We start from the raw sequence: 23,089 nt of genomic DNA on the forward strand, positions 1-23,089 counted from the left end.
GAGAACAGAAGAAAATTGTATACAGGCCTGTCAAACTAAGTAGAGGTTACCTAAGGCTCGAGGATTATGGCTGGCCTGGCCACCATTTTTACCAGGCTATATATATAGTCTCTGTAAAGATATGAATAATGTTTCCTCACATCTATAATCCCAGTTTTTAACACAAGCCTTAGACAGAAGGTGGCCATTCATAAATACTGAATGAATGAACAATCTGGGTTTTGTTTTGATTTTGTTCTTCTAATTATTGAATAACATTATCAAAATGCATTAAGCCTGAACTATACATCTGAAACAAACATAAAATGTTTGATATATAACTAGATAAAATTTATTAAAATGCTTTGCTCATTATGCACACTTTTAATTCTTTAATGCAGTTTCAAAAATCCCTACATCAAAAGGCTTCTGTCCAAAATTTTATTTAAATTGTTGGTTTATAGTTAAGCCCTGTGATAAGGGAAAATAGCCTTAATGTTGTCTGTGTTTTTCTTCTTTAAGAGCATTAATGATTGTTTGCAAAGACATCAATTCATATTGGGTGAATGAATGCAGTTGGCTTTGCCTTTTTCAGTGTTATCTTTTATATTATCATTCCTGGAATGGAATCTATAGCATTCATGAGATCAGTTCTTGGGATTAGAAATGAGCTCACCACATGGAAAGAAATACATGACTGTAATGGTTAAAATGTAACCACAGCCTCAAGCTCTCCTAACCTTGTGCTCTTTCTAGTCTATGCCCCTTTCATTTTTTCAGCCTGGAGAGCATTTTAATATGATTTTTGTTAATAAGAGATGACCTGTAAACTGGCACTATCTATAAGTTCAGTCTTAATGGTCTCTCATTTCAAGGAAACTTTAGGCATTTATCTTTAAATTGGAACCATTGGTGTCAAAATGTTTCTTTGATGCAAGAGAATTCATTTGTGCCACTCTGTATGTTATTATATAACACTTTCAATTTTGCAAAGGCCTTTTGTGGTACTTGATAATTTCTGTAAAATTTAATCTACCTGTTTTTCAGTTTATATGAAAAGTATAGGATTTGGATATATATGCACTTCTGTTTTCCCAGTATATGACTTCCCAGAATGTGTGTTCTTGAGTAAGATACTTAATCTCTCTCAGCCTCACCATTCACTGAACCAAGTTTAGATTCAACAATAAGGATAAACTTGCTAATATTTCACCTGATGAAAATGGAATCTTCATACTATGATTGCCTAATACGAAGATTCTGGGGCTCTAGGATTCTATGAAAATATCTTACATACCTTGGAGTTACTCATTATGTAGGAGTAGATAGCATGAAAGGATGAAATAGGTCCAAAAAAGGAAACCTCCATGAATTACCGTAAAAAGATTTTAAATGAGGAATTGATAATTTTATTAACGCTGTAAATGGAAAAGTAAGTGCTTTTTGTCTTATTATAGTCAATAGAAATTATCTTATGATATCCCTTTCTGCTACAGAGTGAGTGATGGAGTCTTCTTGTGGGTAAGCATAATAGCCATTGATTTTAATGAGAGTAACTTTTGTGGAGATTGTTGGGGTAAGCACCTCGAAACACGGCATTGGCCTGAATTGAATGATAAAAGCACCATCTCTCAGGTCAATAATGCACTGATCAGGAGATCTCTGTGTACCAAGATGCCATGGACAATGATTATTAAGGAGTCATTAAATCAACAAACAAATCCCTCATTTTCAAGTCAGTGGCATTGCCGCTAAGTAGTAGCAAGTCACTCTGATGATCTCTAAGATCTCAAAGACTGTTATTATCCTCATGAGGAGAGGCATATATCACTTTATACAGCAGATACAAAGGAAAAATTATTTCGTGATGTTGAATAATGCAACACAAAATCACTTTTCTTCTGATGAGGTGATAACCTACTATGTGGTCTTTGTCCTTTGGGCTTTCCCCTTACACGAGAGTGCTCAGTTTTTGCAGGACAAGCTTCTTTGATTCCACATATCTGGAGTGGAACAAGCATTTTAACAAGACTTTCAGAGGATTAGGATGCAAGTTTCCAAGGACCTATATTATGAGCAATACTTCTAGCCGGGTGGGAATTATCTTTAAAATGCAAAATGGATCTACATTTCCCCAACACCTCCATACACGTCCTGGCCCCCAAATATTTTTGAGGATAGAAATTAGCAAAAGTTTCATCTTAAAAGTAATAAATTGCAGAACTGTGTATCAAGACATGCTTAGTTTGACCTACACATTAAAAACAAACATATTGAATATGCCATCAGCATTTAAAAATGAGAGTTTTCACTGAAAACAAGAGATTTAAAGCTGCTCTTAAAATATTATTCCAAACATGACTTATTCAGGTTAAAGACTGTTCTGTTCAAATGGAGCATACCCTATCTGAATCACCAGTTTCCATCACTTCCCTTTAATGATGCCAATCTGCCTGTAGGTTTCACCTGATGGGAAAACTTAGATACATGAGATTTTTTTTTAGACCTTCTGCAAAATCTTCTCCCCCTCATGCAAAACACTCCCTTTAATGCCAGCATAAAAACTGGGGCTCCGGCCAAAGTTGAGTTTTTCTCCAAATGCATTTTTTGTTGTTGTTTAATATATAATTTTTAATTTCAAAAAATATTATGGGGTTACAAAAAATATATGTAACCAAATATTTTGTTACATATATTGCCTTTGCACCACCAAGCCAGAGCTACAAGCCTGCCCATCCCCCAGACAGTGTGCTTTGGACCATTTAGTTGTGAATTTTCCCATCCCTTTCATGCCCCTCCCACCTGCCCAGCACCCAAAGAATACTACTTCCTGTGCACCTAAGTGTTACTCAGTATCAATTTGATGGTGAGTACATGTGGTGCTTGTTTTTCCATTCTAATGATTCTTTACTCTGAAGAATATGCCCTAGCTCTGTCCAGGATAATACAAGGAGTACTAGTTCACCCATTGTTCTTTCATGGCTGAGCAGTACTCCATGATAGATAGATAGAAAGAAAGAAAGAAAGAAAGAAAGAAAGAAAGAAAGAAAGAAAGAAAGAAAGAAAGAAAGAAAGAAAGAAAGAAAGATAGAGAGATATAGAGAGATATAGATATAGATATACATCCCACATTTTATTAATCTACGCATGTATTGATGAGCACTTGGAATATTTGATTTTTAATTCTGTGCTATTTAATTTAATTTTTAATTCTGAGATTTTGAGCACAAAATCTCACTCAGATTTTGCAGTGAGTATCCAACCTCCATAATCTTAGGGAAAGTTTGTCTTTCCTTTAAAACTCAGCTCAGAGATGACACAACTTAAAGTAGTTTAAATTGTTACTTCTTATTTAATTTTCTATTATCATTGCTATGTGTTTAAGTCCATTTCTTAAAGAACTGTATTGTTTATTTACTTTAACTTTCAAATTTTACACAGCTGGGACCCTGAATTATTCATCTATATATCCCTGAGTTCCCCTCTCACACCAGACATGTTGTAGCTTCACATAAATATTGATTATGACTGGATGGATGAACCTACATCATAAACATGCTTCTTGGTACCTATAGCTTCTATGAGGTATCTTCTATTTTTATTATTTCACACCATCTGTAAGGGATGAAGAAAGCAAAGTTTTAGTCAGTGGTAGGAAAACAAAGATGAAAGGAAGAAGCTATCTTTGCCTAGCGTGCTAGGTATTCACATTCATTTAGACAATTATTTATGAAGATAAAATGACAACCAGCTATATGCAGAAACTAGCACATTCATGTTGCCCACCATGTGAGGGACAAAGGACAGGGAACCAGGATCTAGGATGAGTGACACAAGTTAATTTCTCAATAAATACATGTTTAAACACTGAATGAATGGTTATTTAAGGGAATGAATTTTAAAATGAATGTTATTCCGGACTTCAAGGAACTCATATGCTAATGAGGACATAGTCAGGGTCACCATGACCAATTGTACCAGTTAGAAAAAGGGGCCCCTCTTGGTTCTAATTAATAATAAAATACAACCTCTCCAGGCAGATAAATTGCAAAGCGTGTGCCTTCTTAATGAATTAATTAGATCCAGTCCAGTGCCAAGGGGCGTTGCCCAATAACAGGGCTAAATTTGAACATTTCCTCACTTGTCATAGGATCTAGTATTTAGAAGTCTGTGAGTTCAGTCCTATTGTTATCTTTATTTTACACAAGGACAAACAACACATTTTAAATTCTATCTGTTCTTAACCTAAGGCTCAAAGTAATTACGTGACTTGGCTAAGTTAAACACATCTAATAAGTGATAGAATTGGGATGTTTCTGACCAGATTCCTGCTATTAGCAAACAGGACTAGCCCATTTATTCAAGAGAAAAATCACTGTTAGACCTATAAGTTGACTCCATCAAGCGAGGGGACTTCCTAGGTTCAATCAGCTGTAGCCAAGATGAAGAACCCTGGAATAAAATACAGTTTCTAGGGCACAAGGTTTGCTAGGAAAAATGAACACCAATCATCAGAATCAGCAGGGGAGATATTTCACACAGATTCCCAGTGGGTATATGATAAGGCCAATAAATCTGTTTTTTTTTTCTTTTAAGCTCCACTGATAATTTGGAGAAACAGCTACATTTGAAAATCATGATTTTACAACACTGTAACCCAATACTATTAAAATGCCCTCTGTTGTATTTAGATGAGTAACTCAATTAAGTGTACTTCAAGTTGAAGTCATTCTTGCATTTCACCCGAGTGGCCCATTTGATGAAATAAAAACATGCACCCAGGGGAAATTATAAATAAAAATACAGTGGCATGTGTTTAGGTCCCTGATTACTGGAAATAAATTGAAGTTGTTTGGAAATTGTAAGATAGATAGAGCTAGATTAACGAGCTTCTACATAGTAGTAGCAGAGGTTTTATTTCTTTGAGTATCTCCCAGGGAGCATAAATATTAAAAATAACTAATACATTTTGATCTTTATAGCTACCCTTTAAGATATAAAAAGAAGTCATTGTCATTTCCATTTTAGAGATGAGAAAATCAAGGGTTTTACCATTTAAATGACAATCCCTAAGAAATAGCAAAACTCAGAATGGCTTTCAGAACTTTAAATGTCAAATCCCTGCACAACCCACCCCTTCATGGTGCCTCTTAGGAAGAAGAGGGAGATGAAGATGATGACAAAGTTAAAGAAGAAGAAGAAAATGGGGGGAGGAAAATACAAAGAGGAAAGGAAGAATTCTTGACTTTCTTTTACTCTAATTGAAGCAAATCATCAGTGTTAGAACAAACATCGATTCATGTGCATGACTTCAAAAAATGAATAAACTTTGGTCCTTTAGCATAACTTAGAGCCAAGTGGATGGCATTGGCTAGATGTCCTGAATCTTTGTCCTCTTCAAACTATTGGACTCCAAGTGATCGAACTGATATGCTTACATTGAATTTAGTGAAATCTTTAGAATGTTTATTTATTCACTCAACAAAAAAATATTGAGTCAAATCTTGGTTCCAACTACAATACCAGATACTAGAGATGGGCCAGATAGCCCCTGCTTTTGAAAAGCAAAAAGACTGACTAGAGATACCACACACATAGGAATAAATGAGCAACTACAGCCCAGTGAGAACAGAATTGTAACAGAGAGACATGTGGACTTAGTCTGATTCCATAGAACATGGGATGTCCTGAACTGAATCTCAAATTTTAGGTGGAGTCAAGATAACTCCAAAGAAAAAGAGGGGTTGGGAAGAAAGCCCATCCATGTAGACAGAGAAATAAATGCAAGGAGCACAGAGGTGGGTGAATTTGAAAAACCTGAAGGATGACCAATTGCCCCCTTTCTAAATAATCTTATAAATGCACATGTATCTTTATACTCATTCCATAAATATTTTATATTTATCACACATCTATAATGTGTATGGCACTAGCCTATACGAGTCTCAGAGGAGCACAGGGCAAAATTCAAACACTCCAGAAATAGCACCTGTTATAAATGAATGAGTGATCCTTGTTCCCATGAACTATCTGACAAAGGCACCGCAATGCAGGGCCTAAAATCAATGCATCTCTTGGAGAGGGAGGGCATCAGGTGCATTAACAGCAGCTTTCATCTCTCAAAAGCTAGTCGCGTAATAGACTATGACAGGGAGAGATGCCTCGACATCCTCAGGAAAAACTAAATGTCAGATGAAACAAACTCAGGAGTCTTGAAGCAAAGGGAAAAACCATGGTATGAAAAGGACTTCATGGACACAGATTTTTCTCCTAACATGTGCTCTGATTTCAGGCAAGATCAGGACGTGCACTGGAACATTTCTTTGTCATTGTACCACTGCTGGGCAGGATGGTCATGGAGGAAAATGTTAGCTTATGGTGGGGGGAATGTATGGATATGAAAAAGAAAAAGAAAAACAAAACTATGTTTCAATTCCTCCCAGTATTTATAAACACACATCTATGAGAATACCCCCAGGTCTTGAGTTCTGGCTTTATGGTCTAAGAACTAAAGGGCTTCACTCAAGAGCCCTGCACACATCTAATGTCCTGAGCAGTGGTTGCACATGCAGTGAGGGAGTCCGCCTGACTTCATACAGAGTGTGCACTTGGGAGGCAGGTGTACAGGTGCAGGTTCAATTCCTGGTGCTGCCTCTTACCATCTCAGTTTTCTTCTTTGTTAAGTGGGGATGATAACTGTGGCTCTCACATGCTGCCGATGTGAGGATGTAATGACAGATGCCAGTGAAACACTTGGTAAATTGTCTGGCACATATAAATGCATCATGAATGTTAAAGTTTCTGTTACTGTTTCATATTCTCATTTTCCTTCTCCTCTTCTCCGTCTTTTATTCCGCCTGCATCTTTAAAATGCATTGGAAATAGTTCATTAGTATGGCTGCTATTATGGAAAAGGGGACAAGAATAATGTATACAGAATTCAATGAGATTTTAAGAAAGAGAGAGAAATGAAGAAGAAGTAGAAGAGGAGGAGGAGGAGGGGGGCAGCAAGGGGAAGGGAGAAAGCAGAGTGATTGGTCTAAGTCTTATTCTTTCTGATTGTTTGCTGCAGCAAAACTCCTTTTTTCTTCTTTCTGCAAACATTTATTGAGTGACTTCTATGTCCAGAACAGGTGATAAAAGCTTAATTTATAATGATGAATCAGTCACAGTTTGCCCTTAAGGACTAGTTGGGAAGACAGGCACAAAAATGGGCTATAGGGTATGCTGGAAAGAAGGTATGGCTCACAATGTGAAACCTTTGGTGAGGACACAAATGCAAAGCACATGAGCCATCCTGGCCTGTCGGGGAAGGATGTGGCCACTCGTATGGGGTCAGAAAAGTGGTGGCTTTCAGCCAGGCAAGTGAACAAGTGGCAGGAAATGAATTGGGATTTGGGTGACGGGTTATGCAAAGTTCTACAGGGAAGAGAACATGAATTGCTCCCATGGGGTGGAAGCTGCCTGATGCAGTGTAGGGTGTAACACGAGGAGTAATGAGTGCTTGGGGGTCAAGGCAGTGGCCATGGCAAGAACGTCTTTTTATAAGACAGATGCAGAAGCTTAGAGTTTATACTGACAGCGGTAGCAGGCTTTTAGAGAAATTTACTGGGTCAAATCACTTCCTTGATTAGACAGATCACTCTTTAGAGCTCTGTGAAGAAGGCAGTTATGCAGGGAATGTATTGGAGATTATTTGGTGAGACATCAGGGTAGCCTACACTTGGGAGAAGATGGTGGTTGAGGTGAAGTAAAGGGTGTGGATTCAAGAAAAACTTTGGAAGCAAAGTCAATAGTATTTGAAAATATGTTGAAAAATATGTAGAAAAAATATATGTAAAAAAAAGCAGAAAAAGAAAAAATATGTAGAAAAATATGTAGAAAAAAAGGAAGAATGATGAATGACACAGAATATGTCTATGTGTTTCTAAGACAAATTTAGGGAGAGAATTATTGAGATATCACCTTTTTCTGGGGACCCATGACTAAGGAAGGTTGTTAAAAACACAGTATTAAGATAGCAAACCCATTTTCAGCATGTGTGGTCTAATGATGGAAAATATGTTTATTTAAAAAAGATTATTCCTAGAATTTATAGAATGTCATTAATAGAAAATTGAGGACTCAGACATAGGGCTTGGGGATCCTTCCCCTTTACCCTTCTCTATTATGTCTTTCTCCCAGAAGACTAGAATAAACCTTTTATTTGTTTCATCCAAATTGGTGGTGATGTCAGTGTTTTAATGATCCTTGTGAATATCTAGAAATTTCTTCAGATTAAATAGAGCTCTGGTTAAGTAATCTTGCATACTCCTTACTTTAATTCAATGAGTTCTGAATTGAATGCCAATTCCTAAGATAATTTGCAATACTAGGAGCCTCGACCTTACTTTGAAACCACAAAGATAGTTCTTTTCTCTCTTATTTATTTGCAAACACTATCAAAATTTCTCCAAAACATAGTATTTTTAGTATTTGGAAATGCTTTTTTAAGGTCTTTTCCTTCATTTATTTACGTGTGGCTAGATAATACTTCTTTTGATTTTGGGCACAAATAACTCTGATCTTGCACTCTCCGTGGCCCATAAAACTTCTGAACACAGTATAAAGGAAATGGTCATTCATCAAGCTACCTAGGGGAAGGGACAGAGTTAGCCAAATTACTTCTCCAGTCTTATGTTAACGCTGACTGTCCAAACCATGAACTTTTTTTTTTAACTATGTTGCTATTCTTACATTCAGGGGTCATTTTATATAATAACCTCTATTTGAGAAATAAATCTTAACCCATGGACTTTATAGAGGATAAAGGTAAGGAAAAGTAATGCAAACAGCATTTGCTAAAATAACTGCATGCTTTCTTTGATAACAGATGTGCCACTCTGTTTCCCTGAATAAAGCCCCTGAGCTCTGCCCTAGATTCTCTCAAAACAATTTAACAAAGAATTTGTTAAGGCCCTACTATGTGCAGCACAGCAGAGGAATATAGGGTTGAATGATAAGGTCTCTCAAGACTTTTTGGGGTGCTTTTTGTTTGTTTGTTTGTTTTAGTTAGTGCTAATGATAATGTGATAAGATTCTATGGCAATTGCTTTTTGAGAATTAATTGAGATACTATATGTGAAAATGTCCAGTACATTATTTTGGACCTAATATTAACAAGAGCAATAATTTTTATAACAAAATATATTTGGAACTTAAGTGTGATTGTTTATTTTATATGTCAACTTGACTGGACCATGAAGTGCTTAGATATTGGGTTAAATATTATTATTATTATTTTTATTTCAATAAAATATGAGAGTACAAACATTTTGGTTGCATTTTATACCTTTGCCTCTCCCTAGCAAGGTTTAGAGGCATGCCCTTCCCCTCCACAATGCTTACCACTTCCCTAAGATGTAGGTCTACCTCCCTAACCCCTGAATCCCTGGTGAACACCACCACTATTTGAGCACCATAGTGTTAATCAGTCAGTATCAATTTGATGGCAAGTAGATGTGGAGCCCATTTTTTCTGATCTTGTGTCACCTCACTTTGGATAATGGGCTTAAACTCAATCCAGGATAATATAAGTGGTGCTAGCTCACTGTTGTTTCTTAGAATTGAGTAATATTCCATTGTAAACATATACCAAATTTTAATAACCCACTCATTAATTGATGGACACTTGGGTTGTTTCCACATCCTTGCAATAGTGAATTGTGCTGCCATAAACATTTGGGTGCAGATGTTGGATTATAGAATGAATGTCTTATGCTCTTTTGGGTAGATGCCCAACAATGCTATTGCTGGGTCAAATGGTATTTCTATGTTTAGCTCTTTGAGGTATCTCCAAATTCTTTTCCAGAGAGGTTGCACTAATTTGCAGTCCCTCCAGCAATAGAAGAGTGTTCCTGTCTCTCCACATCCTTGCCAGCATTTGTTGTTTTGGGATATTTTGATAGAGGCCAATTTCACTGGGGTTACGTGATATCTCACTGTGGTTTTGATTTGCATTTCTCTAATGATTAGAAATGTTGAGCATTTTTATATATATTTGCAGGCCATTATTCTGTCTTCTTTGGAAAAGTTTCCATTCATTTCTGTTGCCCATTTCTTGATGGGGTTGTTTGATTTTTTTGTTGTTGCTGTTAAATCTTTTGAGTTCTAGATAGATTCTTGTTATCAGACCTTTATCGGAAGTGTAGAGATCAAATATTTTCTCCCATTCTGTAGGTTGCCTATTTGTTCTAATGATAGTTTCCTTGGCTGTGCAGAAGCTTTTTAATTTGATCAGATCCCATTTGTTTATTGTTGCTGCTGTGATTGCTTTGGGGGTCTTCTTCGAGAATTCTTTGCCTAGGCCAATGTCTGAAAGGGTCTTCCCAACATCTTCTTCTAGGATTCTCAAGGTTTCATGCCTTAGGTTTAAGTCTGTTATCCAAGCCCTCTTGCTAGATTGACATTGGGTTAAATATTATTTTTGGACGTGTCTGGGATGGTGTTTCTGAACGATGTTAAATTTCAGTCAGTAGACTGAGTAAAGCAGATTGACTTCTCTAAGGTAGGTGGGCCTCATGCAATTAGTCAAAGGCCTGAATAGAACAAAAGGCTGGTCCTCCAGCACTAGGAAGAGGGGGCTCTTCCTGCCTGATTGTCATTGTGCTGGGACATCTGTTCTTTCCTGCCTACAAACTTAAAGTGAAGCATCAGCTCTTCCTGGGTCTTGAGTCCACCTGTCTTTTAACTGGAACTACACCATTGGTTGTCCTGGTCTGGCCCTTTGAGCTCAAACTGGAAGTACACAGACAGGTTTCCTGGGTCTCCAACTTACTGATTGCATATCTTGGGACTTTTTAGCCTTACCATAACTCTCTTCCTATATGTACATATACATCCCATTGGTTCTGTTTCTTTGGACAAGTGGACTATTAATGCATTATAAGCATTTGGCCAAGCACTTTATAAAATTTATTTAATTCTGCAAATGAGCAGTAAGTTATGTAATATTTTCCAAATTGATGGATGAAAAGTCTGAAATTGAGAGTTTAATAAATTCATCCCAAGCCACATAGCTGATTTCTAACTCATACTTGATGACTCAAATATCATTGCCCTTAAATGTTATGCTGGATTTCTATATTTATATGGTACAGTACATACATGATATTTATATTTAGATTTTACTTGTAAGGAGGCAAAGATTCTTCTGAATATAGTTTGTTCTAATATGCAATGATTTACTCTGTTTCCCAATGTGTAAATATAGGAAACCATATAGATGTAGATATGGAGATATATATATTGGCATTCATTAATGAGTTATCTATATGTTATCTTGGCGGATCTATCCTTCACTGCATAGATATACTCTAAATATTTTCCAATATTTTATCTTTCTTTCAAATTCTAAAACCCAACAAAGTCTTCATTGTTTATAGATAAGAAGTAAATTAAACACACACGCACACACACACACACACACACAGATCCGCTAGGGCCAGTGAATTTCTCAAACTGGCAGCTCTTTAATATGTAAGTATTTTAATAGTAAGACCCTCAATATGGAACACTGTTGCAATATTGCCTAATGATATTGTCCATTCAAGACCCTAGAAAAAACTAATTAAAACTGGTTAATACTTCTGTAGATAATATAGATCAATTGATAGAGAGATAGATCAATCAGCCTATATCCCTGCCTTTAGGAAAATGTCCACTTAGGGTTTGTAAGTATAGTTAGCTTACTATGATTCCAGATGAAATTATTCAGGCAAACATTCATTTTATTTTATCAACGAACATTGACTGGGCCTTTTCCATGTTGTAGGCACATTTTGAGACACTGAGACACAGCAAGTGGTGTGCTGGTAAATATTTAACAACCAGCTCTTCAGGAAAAATGTATTTGTAGTTTTCGTTGATTCCTGTAGCATACATATCCCTAAAATGGCTGATTTTAATCTATTGGCCTGATGGTAACCAGCTCACAAAATTCCTGAGAAGTTTAATGATTAACTTGTATGGGCTTGTACAAACCAGTTTCAGCACAACATTGACCCAGCCGTGAACAAATCAGACAGGGCAATTCTCTCGTGGAGTGAACGATCTGAGAGAGAGAGAGAGAGAGAGAGAGAGAGAGAGAGAGAGAGAGAGAGAGAGAGAGAGAGAGGTACCCATGTGAGTAAAAACCAGGTATAAAAAAACCAGGCAGGGTTAAATGATAATTTATATGATATAGAAGGAATTGGAATGGTGAAGATGAGAAGACATTTCAGAAATAAAAACACTTAAAAGTAATTTGGAAAAAGAGATACTCATTCTGAAAATAAATTATTATAGTGCATTTCCATAAAGAGACAATGCTACTTCAGAGATACCGTAACCCATTCTGGTGGTGTACACAAGGAGCAAGAAGCCTAGTTTTGCTGGGTGAGGATTTCACTCTCTTTTACTCCAAGGACACTTAATAGTTTCACCCTGGCTCTCTGAGTATTTATGTATTTTCCCATTCTCCCCTACTTGATAAGTTCCATGATATGATTCAAGTGAGTTTACTTTTAGACACAGGGTCCCACTCAGTTTTAGGGGCTAGAGTGCAGTGACATCATCACAGCTCACTGCAACCTCAAACTCCCTTTATCTGACAAAATACTTGGCAAATATTTCTTGGATAAGGAAATGTAAAATTTCTTATATTTTGTACACATATCACCTGGACTTGAGGTTGTTTGGGGTGGTACCTGAACAAACATTGCTTTTTAAAAAAAAAATGTATCAGTAAAAATTCTGTCTTTTTAAAATTTTAATTGTCCATCAACTAGTGAACAAGAAAATCTTAGTATGTTTGTTAATAGTGACTTTTTAGCATCTTTGATATTTACTAATTTTATATCCTGCTGTGAGAGAATACATTTTAGACTCAAATCGCTAAGTAAGTAATCTGGCTTGAGTTTAACAATAATGTTTTGCTTTTGTAGAATTTATGGCTTTATAGTTACTTTTTTGTTTAAATCAAGTTTGACTTTGTATTCAATTTACAATGTTAATTAATTTCACTGTTTATTAATATTAACTCATGAAATCCTCAAGTCAAATTCATGAAGCTGGTCCTATTATTTTTCCCATTTTATAGATGAAGAACTAAAGCTTAAAGTGATTATGTAAATTGCTCAAGAGGACTCTGCTAGTAGGTGGCAGACTCAGGTTTATCAATTAGTGATGCTTAATAATAAACAGTAGAAATGATAAACAATAAATGTTAGGTGCTGTGGTCACTAGTTTTACAGTGTTTATATTAATAAACAGTTCCATGTAAATGGAACAGTTCTGACACATGGGAAGTGTTCTATAAATGGTAGCTTATTAATTAATTAATAAGCTCAAACAGCATCTCTGCTAAGTAATTTGTCTAAAATATTTTAGATCATCAACACAATGACCTTTTTGGTGCATAATATCTTATTTGCTTAACTAAATTGTTAAAAATCAGAGTGACTAATTGGAAAAACCTGGGATTCAAACTCAGATCTGTCTGAGCACAAAGCATGAGGCCTAAACACATGTGCTCTTTTGGCTGCATGGGCCATAAGTTATTTTCCTTGGATCTAAGTCCACAAGACCTAGGAGGAATGATTGAAAGAAAAGTGATGAAGCCCCATTGACCGTTTTATGTGGTATCATTAGTGATCTTGGGGCACCTCATTTGAAAGCTTTGGCCAATACAACAAGGAAACTCATTTCTATGTTGACTGCCCCCTAATTGAATGCTTCTGAAGCTGACCCATTGTTCATTTAAAGATCTGCCTGGCAAAAGGATCTCTGAGACAAGTCATATCATTTAGAACAGTTAGAACATCCCTAACCTTTTGGCACATGGGACCAGTTTTACAGAAGATGATTTTTCCACACTTAGGGCAGTGGATGGGGGGATTGTTCTGAGCAAATTCTCATAAGAGGCGCTTAACCTAGATTCCTCTCATGTGCACTGTACAGTAGGTTTCGTGCTCCTATGAGAGTCTAGTTCCGCGGCTGATGCGAGCAATGGGAAGTGGTTGTAAATACAGGTAAACGTTTGCTCTCTTGCCCTCTGATCACCTCCTGCTGTGTGGCCCGGTTCCTAACAGGCCAAGGACTAGTACTGGTCCATGGCCCCAAGGGTGAGGATGACAGATTTAGAATAAGCACCAATTCAGAGAGCATATTTCTGCATGAGTTCCCTCAATGGCTGGGGTCTGTAGTCCTCATTCTCTTTTCCAAGCTCTTGCAGAATGAGGGCTTATTTTTGTAGCTGTACAGTATACTGCTTTCTCCCATGGATGGTAAAAAAGCATGATTTCAATTGTTGGCTTTGTAAGCTATAATCATGTAATTGGAAACAGCTGTGCACACAAGAAATATAACTAAAAGTAGCTTAATTAATACATGTTCAGTGACAAATCCCATCCATAATACTGATGATATTGTATGATTCCATAACCAAAAAGGGAGTTTCTGAACCCTGACCATTTCCAGTTTATCTGCTCAACTTTTACTTTCCTGAAGTAACCTGAAAAGATATTTTGAGGATGAGTTTATCTGATCTTCCAACTCTCTTCCTGACTTCTTGCTGCAATTCCTTTCTCTTCTCAAAGCTGCAGGCCAATAAAATTATGCTTCAAAATTCATTTTAATGGTTTAGTGTATATTGCAGCATGTACACCCATCTCCCCTTCAAATCTAAGATAGTCACTCCCCCAGGTGCTATGCTGGTGCCACATTTAAAATTGCCCTCAGCTGAAGAGAACGGCCTTACCCAAGGTCAGGACTTCTTTCAAATGGGTGACTGGTCAATGGTAGGGAGGTACAAAGGCCCTTCCTGCTTGCCTTAGTGTGGGCCAACCCTGAAGGGTCATAACAGATCAGGGAATGGTTGCAACCTAAATAAACTTCTCTGCAAAAAGTTCAGAATATTGAAAACATATGTTTCTGAATGAACATTTGTCAAGTAAGCCTTTATGTTTTTGATCTTTTACAATGCAAATATTTTTAATGGATGACAATGTATCCACATCATAAACTTTATCATTAGCTAATGCTGCAGTTCAAATTCAATTATGATTTCCAATCAACTATCTATCTGAAGTTAATTGTTATCTGAATACTTGGGAGATTACTATCCTGAAACCCTTGACAACCCCACTTCTCCAATAGAATACTCTCACATAAAAGGAAAATTCATTTTACTTAAAAAATAACATAGAATTTTTGTATATCTGCCTATTTTATTTTAATGGAAACATTTATATTAATCTTTATATCCCCAGCCCTAATAGAGTACTATGAACATAGGGCTTTAGTTTGGATTTATAAGGAAGTGAAGAAAATTTAATAAAAACAATTTATTACCAATATTTAAGGGTCAGGGAAAAAGGCACATCAAATTGAATGCAAATCAGAATTTCTCTTGTTAATATTCTAACCTTAGCAGTTTCTTAGTTCAAGAAAATTCTATTCACCCCGAGAGATAACATTTTATTCTGTAGTGCCTTGAGTGGTTCTGATTTGGATATTATGATTGACGTTTCATCTAGTCCCTGACAAGAGTGGCAGAAAGTCACATCTCAAGTGCCTTCTGATGATGACAAAATTAGCTAATATCATTGCATTCTGTTTTACTTCAATGCTTTTAAAGATGTTTCCAATCTGAACTTTGATGGTGCATATCCAAGGCAATCATATATGTGAATTTCCAGACACATCTCTGATTTCACATATTCTTTCCCTTTGTTCTGGTATTAGTGAGACCACGTGTTTCAGTTTTTTGATTGAGTAAACTCCAGCAATAATGCGCATTCTATACCTAACCTGAATCCTAAAGCAGAATTAAAAAGGAAATCAAGAAAAGAAAAGGGCTTGTCTTAGAAATAAAAATGAAATTGCCTAAGAATAAAATGTATAAATGTGCTCAGTGGTGATCCAACTGCAAAAAAAAATTGTGATCATAAGTTTACAGATAAAATAATACTGCCCCTCATCAATACCAGAGGTAGAGAATAATTTACAAGGCTAAAGACACATTCCATAATTCCAAAGATATAAACATTAAACAACATGTCATAAAGCCTAATCTCCGAAGAGTAAAGTGTGTTACTATGTGTTTACCCAAAGTCATTATGAAGGAGTTGTAAGATGAATTTAATGTTGTTGCTCCACTACAGACATATAGATTTAGGAATATTGAATATGAATACAAGTGATACTTCTAATTGACAAATTGTACTATTATACAGAGTGCCTGAAACAAATATTATCCACGAGTTAAGATAAATTTGAATGGCATTATTTGTTATCTCTAAATAGTATTTCTCCCTTTGTAACATCAAACATAACTTTGAGAACATCAAACATAACAATTGAGATCAGATGGGTCAAAGGCAGATGCTTACATAACCATTCAGATGTTTTCTGTCCTCCATGTTGAGGGATGTTATGAGTTGAAATTGTGTACCCCCAATACTGATATTCTGAAATCCTAACCTCCAGTATTTCAGAATGTGACTTTCTTTGGAGACAGGATATTAGAAGAGCTAATTCAATTTTTAAAAAGGTCATTAGAATTGACTCTTATCCAATATGACTGGTGTTTTTATAAAAAGGGAAAATTTAGACACACAAACAGAAATATAGTTACAAGAAGAAGGCCACGTGAACACAAAGATGGCCATCTGCAAGCTAAGGAAGGAGGCCTGGAACAGATCCTTCTCTGAAAGCCCTCTGAAATAATCAACCTTGATTTCAGACTTTTAGCCTCCAGAACTGTATGATAGTAAGTTTCTGTTTTTCTAGCCCGGTAATTTGTGGTTATTGGAGCCCTAGCAAATTAACGCAGATTTTGGTACCAGAATACTAAAATATGTAACGAATATTAAAATGTGTGCAAGTGGCTTTGGGATTGTGTAATTGATAGAAGATCAAAGAGGTTTGAGACATCAGATAGAAAAAGCCTAGATTGCCTTGAAGAGATAGAAATATGGATAGTAAAGAGATTCTTGTGAGGGTTCAGAAAGAATAAAATAGGGGCATCCCAGAGTTCCACATTTTGGAGTTTTTCTCCACTCATGGAGAATGACAGGTTCCACTCTCTCTGGAATGTATTTTCACTTTGTGTAGCTTCCTTCCTTACTTTAATTCTTTTTTTTTTTTAATGTGATAAACTGTATAAAATTACTCTACATTTGTGATCACTCTGTCACCAACTTGACTCTGTACCAACACTCGTTCTTGACACATGGGACAGGGGACGTCCACAGAACCAAACCTAACGACACCACATGCACTCTAATAATTTGGAACTAATTGATGGGTACACATGGGTACAGAGAGAGGTAAAAGTCAAAGAGTGGAAGGGTAAAAACCTACCTAACAGGTACAATGAACACTATTTGGGTGATGGGCTCACTTAAAGCCCTGACTTAAGCATTATAAAAGCTATCCATGTAACAAAAACACCTGTACCCTCCTTAATATTTTGAAATAGAAAACTAAAAATAAAACAAGACTGGGTCCTATTTATACAAAAGCTGTGTTCGTATTGGTTCTGGCCTCTCTCTTTATAAATGACTACCACCCCATAAAGTGCTTGTATCAGAGCTTGTCTATAGAGCAATGGTCCCCAACCTTTTTGGCACCAGGGACCAGTTTCATAAAAGAAAATTTGTCCATCGCCGGGGTGTTGGGGTTGAGGGAGGATGAACTCAAGCGGTGATGCGAGCAGTGGGGAGCATCTGTAAATATGCTCCCAGGCCCACCCCACCCTGCTCACCTCCTGCTGTGCAGTCCCCTAGTCCGTAATTCATGGAAGACAACTTTTTCACAGACAGAGGGTGGGGGGAAGCGAGCAGAGCTCTACATCCCAGTCCCTAACAGGACAGGAACAGGTACCAGTCTGCAGACCGGGAGTTGGGGGCCGCAGCTCTAGAGAACCCGAGAGAATAAATTAAAAAGGTACTAAATAACCTGATTATTAAAAATCCAGTCCTTCAAGTCTAAAAAACAACATTGTCTAATTTCTAATGTGCTTGCATCAAGAGAATTGTGCAAGGAAGAAAAGTCCATTATGAAGTTTTGATATTTGTAAAAGTATGAATTATTCCTTTGGTTACTTCAAAACATTCTCTTAAAAATTGAGTCCTTATCCAACTTTAACTCTCTCAGAAAAAGATGATGAAAAAAGCACAGATCTGTTCTCAATTTAATTTACAATTACTTAACACAGTTTTAAATAGGATGATTTGTGCTTTCAATTAGCTATGTCTAAAATATTCTTCTGCCACCAAAATGATTCCTAGAATATTTTATTTTAGTTTAATATACTTTTTAATAGGATCCAAATCACAGAATATTAAATGTATAAACTTCTTAGAAAATGAATTAGCATCATTAAAATAGAATATGTGGACACTTTAACTGCATTATCTAATTTCTTTTAAATATGTTTTGGGAGAAAATGAACTTTAACTTAAAATTTTTCTGCAATCTTTGGCTTCTCTCCACCTTTGCCCCAGGCAACCTTACATACATAACATCCACCTCAAAATTATCTTAAGACTATATAGCAAAGGTACTTGTTTTTGGTCCCTGTGATATTCCATTACACAGTAATTCAGATGCAGATTTTTTTAAAATCTATGTTTCTCACATCTTGTCTGCAACTGTGTATAAAAAAAGTCACGATTTCTGTGTCCATAGATAAATCTCTTTATTTTTTAGCATATCAGATTTCCAACACATACATTTCGAAATGACAGTGTCTGCTTTTTCATTGCTGTCTCAGTTATACAGGACTTCAGAATGGTCAGGAGAGAACCCCCACCCCCAACACATTCACTGTTAATATTGGATTAGTTATAGAATTTGTTAATGAATAGTTCAGAAGTTTAGAGGAAGTGTGAGGCCTCCTAGCATAAGGAGTACGTCTAGCATACCTACCTGATGTTGGTTTCCTTGATTTCCATATTATGAACAAGAGATCTCCCAATGTCCCCAATAACGAGATAAGTCTTTGTATCTGGTGATCAATTTCTTGTCTAGCCACAGTCTTCTTTTCATTTGGAACTTTCATCATCACCCAGGAAGCAATTATACAAGAACCTATTTCTCTTGACTATCAAAACAAATCTAGCATGAGCTAAGTTATATATACTGTGGGAAGGAAAGCAAGTCAAGTCAGTATGCAGATGTCTTGGGATGGAGCTCTAATATCATATTTATGATGAGATAGAAAGCCCATTTCCTGGAGGAAAACTTTAGGTCATGAAGAGTATGTTTGAAACTCCCTTAGTTCTTAAACAATATAGTTCAAGGACTTTGGCTGAATGCTTTGGATAATGGAATACTATGGATAGTGAATAGTGAATCACTATGATTCAGTATGAAGTGAGATTGTTGAGATAATTTCCTAATACTTATAATGATTGCTGGAATTTATTGTTGGAATTAATAATAATTTGCAACTAAGATTAAGTACAGTTATTCCTACCATCTGTAGCCTTTGGTAACACAGCTGAATCTTGAGTTTTGCTTTTCATGTCACCTGTTTTTTGCTTGGTGAAAAATACAATAAAAGGTCAATAGGCATATTTACAGGCTAATACCGACCTAGGTTTCATGTTTACCGTGAACAGGTAAATGAGTGAATAAATAAATGGATGACTTTAACACAAATGTAAATGAGTTTACATACATAACTAATTAGTATTGTTAATTAAACTAAATATTTTAGACAGTTTATCACCACTCACAGCTCCAAAAATTGAGGTCACTTAATTGGTGTATGTTCCTTATTTTTCTTTTACAAATACATTTATGAGGACTTTAAAAAAATACAAGATGAAAACAGATAATTATTTTATTTATCAAGGGGTGGGAAATATTTAGAAATTTCATGATATATTCTAAAGGGAGAAGCTAGTATGAATAAATCTGATAGTTGTGCATGTTTATTCGTTTTATTGTAAAACTTAATAGCATTCTGAAATTATTTTCCTCATCATAGTATAAGAAGGGTTCAAGGATTTCAGGATATAACTTTAAAAAGTGACATTGGCATAAATAGAGTCAGCATTTGTGTTTTTATTAATTTTTTTAATAAAAACTCTAATATTCTAAAATAATGCTTGATTCATGTAAAGATATAGATAGAAAAAATACAAAACATAAATAACCTATAGGTACAATAGTGTACAATGTACACTATTCAGGTGATAGGTATATTAAAAGCCAGGACTTCTCCACTATGCAATTCAGCCATGTAACAAAAAACCCCACTTGTTTCCCCTAAATCTATTTAAATAATTTAAAAAAGGAAAGCAGAAATAAAAGTATTACAGCTGAATCCCCCAGGGAAGAGAACACTACATAAATTAGTGCATTGTCTAGAGGTCTTTATTTGTCTTTGTGTTAGCCTGTCTTTTTCCATCGCTGTCTTTATTTGACCCTCTGATGTTTTCCCTCTTAAATCTCTCTTTCTCTGCAGATATATGTCTTATCTACCCAACTGCCTGTCCCTGTATTTCTCTCTCTTCTCTTTTCCTCTCTCTCTCTTGCTCCCTCAAATGTGTGTATATCTGTGTGTGAATGTAAAAATACAATTGTATCATATATATTTCAGCAAGTTTCACTTTCCATTTAACAGAGTTTCATGGACATATAATAAATATCACTCACAGTCGTCCCCTCTTTTCCTTGGGGGATACATTTCAACACCTCCCATGGATACCTAAAACTGTGGATAGTACTGAACCCTATATATTGGAACCTATATAAACTATGATTTTTTCCCATGCATGCTTATGGTAAAGTTTCATTTATAAATTAGGCACAGTAGAAGATTAACAGCAATAACTAATAATAAAATAGAATGATTGTAACAATGTATTATAATAAAAGTTATGTGAATGTGGTTTCTTTCTCTCTCAAAATATCTTATTGTTACTTCACTCCCCTATGTTGTTCGCTGTGGGTAACTGAAATCATAGAAAGAAAAACAATTGATAAGGGGGGACTACTGTATATATAAATTATCATTATAAATCAAACAAATGTATAAACTATTTTAGAAAAGATATATGTACTGCCAACATATTATACTTATAATAAAGTTATAGAAAATATATGAGCTTTAGTGAATGCAAACATTTTGCATAGTTCTTTCTGATATTGTAAGTAATCAAATAAGAATATGTAATTGATAGTTTCTGAATAGCCCAATCTGATATGCATGACATTGCATCTCATTGTAGTTTTAATAACATATTTCCCTGATCATTGGAAGAGCTGAGAATCTTCTAACATATATTAGTATTCAATGTTCATCTTTCATAAATTGCTTTTTTAAATGGTGGATTTTCCATGTATGTGGGGTCCCCTTACATCAATTTTTAAAAAAAAAAATATTTCTTCCTATAATGGTTTTTACAGTCAATTGTTAGCTAAATTTATCAAGTAATATTGACAATTTTTGTCATTGGCTCTTTAAAGAGAGAGCTCATTAGTATAAGCTCTATTTCTCCTCTTCTTCTTCCTCCTTTTCCTATTCATCTTTCTCTCTCCTTTCTCCTCTCCTCCTGTTCTTCCTTCTCCTCCACCCATCTCCTTCACTTCCTTCTCTTCCTCCTTCCTTTCCTGTTCCTTCTTCTTCTCGGAAATGCTCTAATTAGCCTTCATTTCTCTGGCTTCTTACACTTTAACTTTATCTCTGTATTCTACAGTTTTATTATTATGCTTTTTGATGCACACAAAATGGTATTCCTTCCCTTTGTGATCACAGCGTCATTTCAATTCAATCATGCATGTTTTTCTTCATTTCTGAAAAACATATTCAATCAACTTTTCAAATATCACATTTTTGAATTTCCTGTATTCTCTTCTAAAACAATAGATTTCTGTAGTGACATCTCAACCTTTCTTCCGTGTGTCCTTAATTTCAACCCTGCTTAGTGGACTATCTGTACTTTCTTTTCGGTTCACTAATTCTATTTTCAACTATGTGCAACAATGACCTTGTTTATGTCTTTTATTTCAATTACTCTATTCAGCATTTATAGGCTTTTGTTTGGGTCTTTTTCACATCCTCCTGTATTCTTGTTCTTTTGTGGTTTCTTGTTCTACGTTTTTTAAATTGACGTTACCTCTCCCTTTATTTTCCTGGAGATGTGGAACTTCATTAATTTTGAATTATTTTACATTGTGCTACTCATTTCAATGTTTGAGGGATTTGTTTTATCTTCTTAATGTTTGTGATTCTTTACATCTGTTGGCTTAATATTTGTGATTTTTTATGTTGGTATGGTTCACACTTTTTTTCTTTTGAAGGCTTGTGTTGACTGAGAATCAATCTCTCTCTCTCAATCTCTCTCTCTCTCTCTCTCTCTCTCTCTCTCTCTCTCTCTCTCTCTCTCTCTCTCTCTCTCTCTCTCCCTCTCTGTCTTTGTTCTCATTATTTCCTAGGAGTTTTCTCCAGGCCCCCTCTTCCTCCCTTGCCCAGCCCAGGCCATTATGACAGTCCTACTTTTTAGGTCAGAGTCATAGATTTTCCATCTCACTTTGACAAATAATGGGGATGTGACAGAATCTGTCACTCTGCCCATGTGGATTGATTCTGTTTGTGGCTGTGAGGCTGCTGTGCTTCCTCCAACCTCTTGTTCTTTTCAATGTTACATAAGCCAAAGCCGCAACAAATTGCAGGCTTCATCAGCCTTTACTTAGGGTCAAAGATGTGCAGGTCCAGCCTGTGGTCTCAAGCCATAATTCTGGCTCCAAACCCAGCTACATGTTGGTCACTTTATTCCTTATTGCTTGACAGGAGCCAATAATCCCTGCCACGAACTTCTGAACCAGGAGCCATGCAAGATCCTAGCGTTAGCTCTGCTTACCTTATTACCTTGGTTGCCTTACTGCCTTTCTGTTTTAGTCTACTCTGTGAAAGTCTGTATTTTGCTGTTGAATGCTACAATGTCTTTTCAGATTTCTGTCTTATAGATTATATATATTTGCTAGGATGCGTTTAGTACTGGGTGGAGTATGAGGGCTTAAAGTCTGAATTTAGGATGTTTTTCCTGAAATGTAGAAATGTACTTTGAACGTACTG

The 23,089-nt window shown here is 35.9% G+C and overlaps 1 long non-coding RNA gene across 1 annotated transcript in view; it reads left to right on the forward strand.

Moving 5' to 3' along the window:
• Positions 1-20,900, forward strand: part of LOC105864830 (uncharacterized) — a 526,685-nt gene extending 505,785 nt beyond the window's left edge. The window contains exon 5 of the long non-coding RNA XR_012913635.1: positions 20,636-20,900. This is a non-coding gene — a long non-coding RNA (uncharacterized LOC105864830). The remainder of the gene's footprint in view (positions 1-20,635) is intronic.
• Positions 20,901-23,089: the final 2,189 nt, after the last annotated feature.

This window comes from Microcebus murinus, chromosome 20, assembly GCF_040939455.1.
Source record: "Microcebus murinus isolate Inina chromosome 20, M.murinus_Inina_mat1.0, whole genome shotgun sequence".
NCBI classification, from domain to species: domain Eukaryota; kingdom Metazoa; phylum Chordata; class Mammalia; order Primates; family Cheirogaleidae; genus Microcebus; species Microcebus murinus.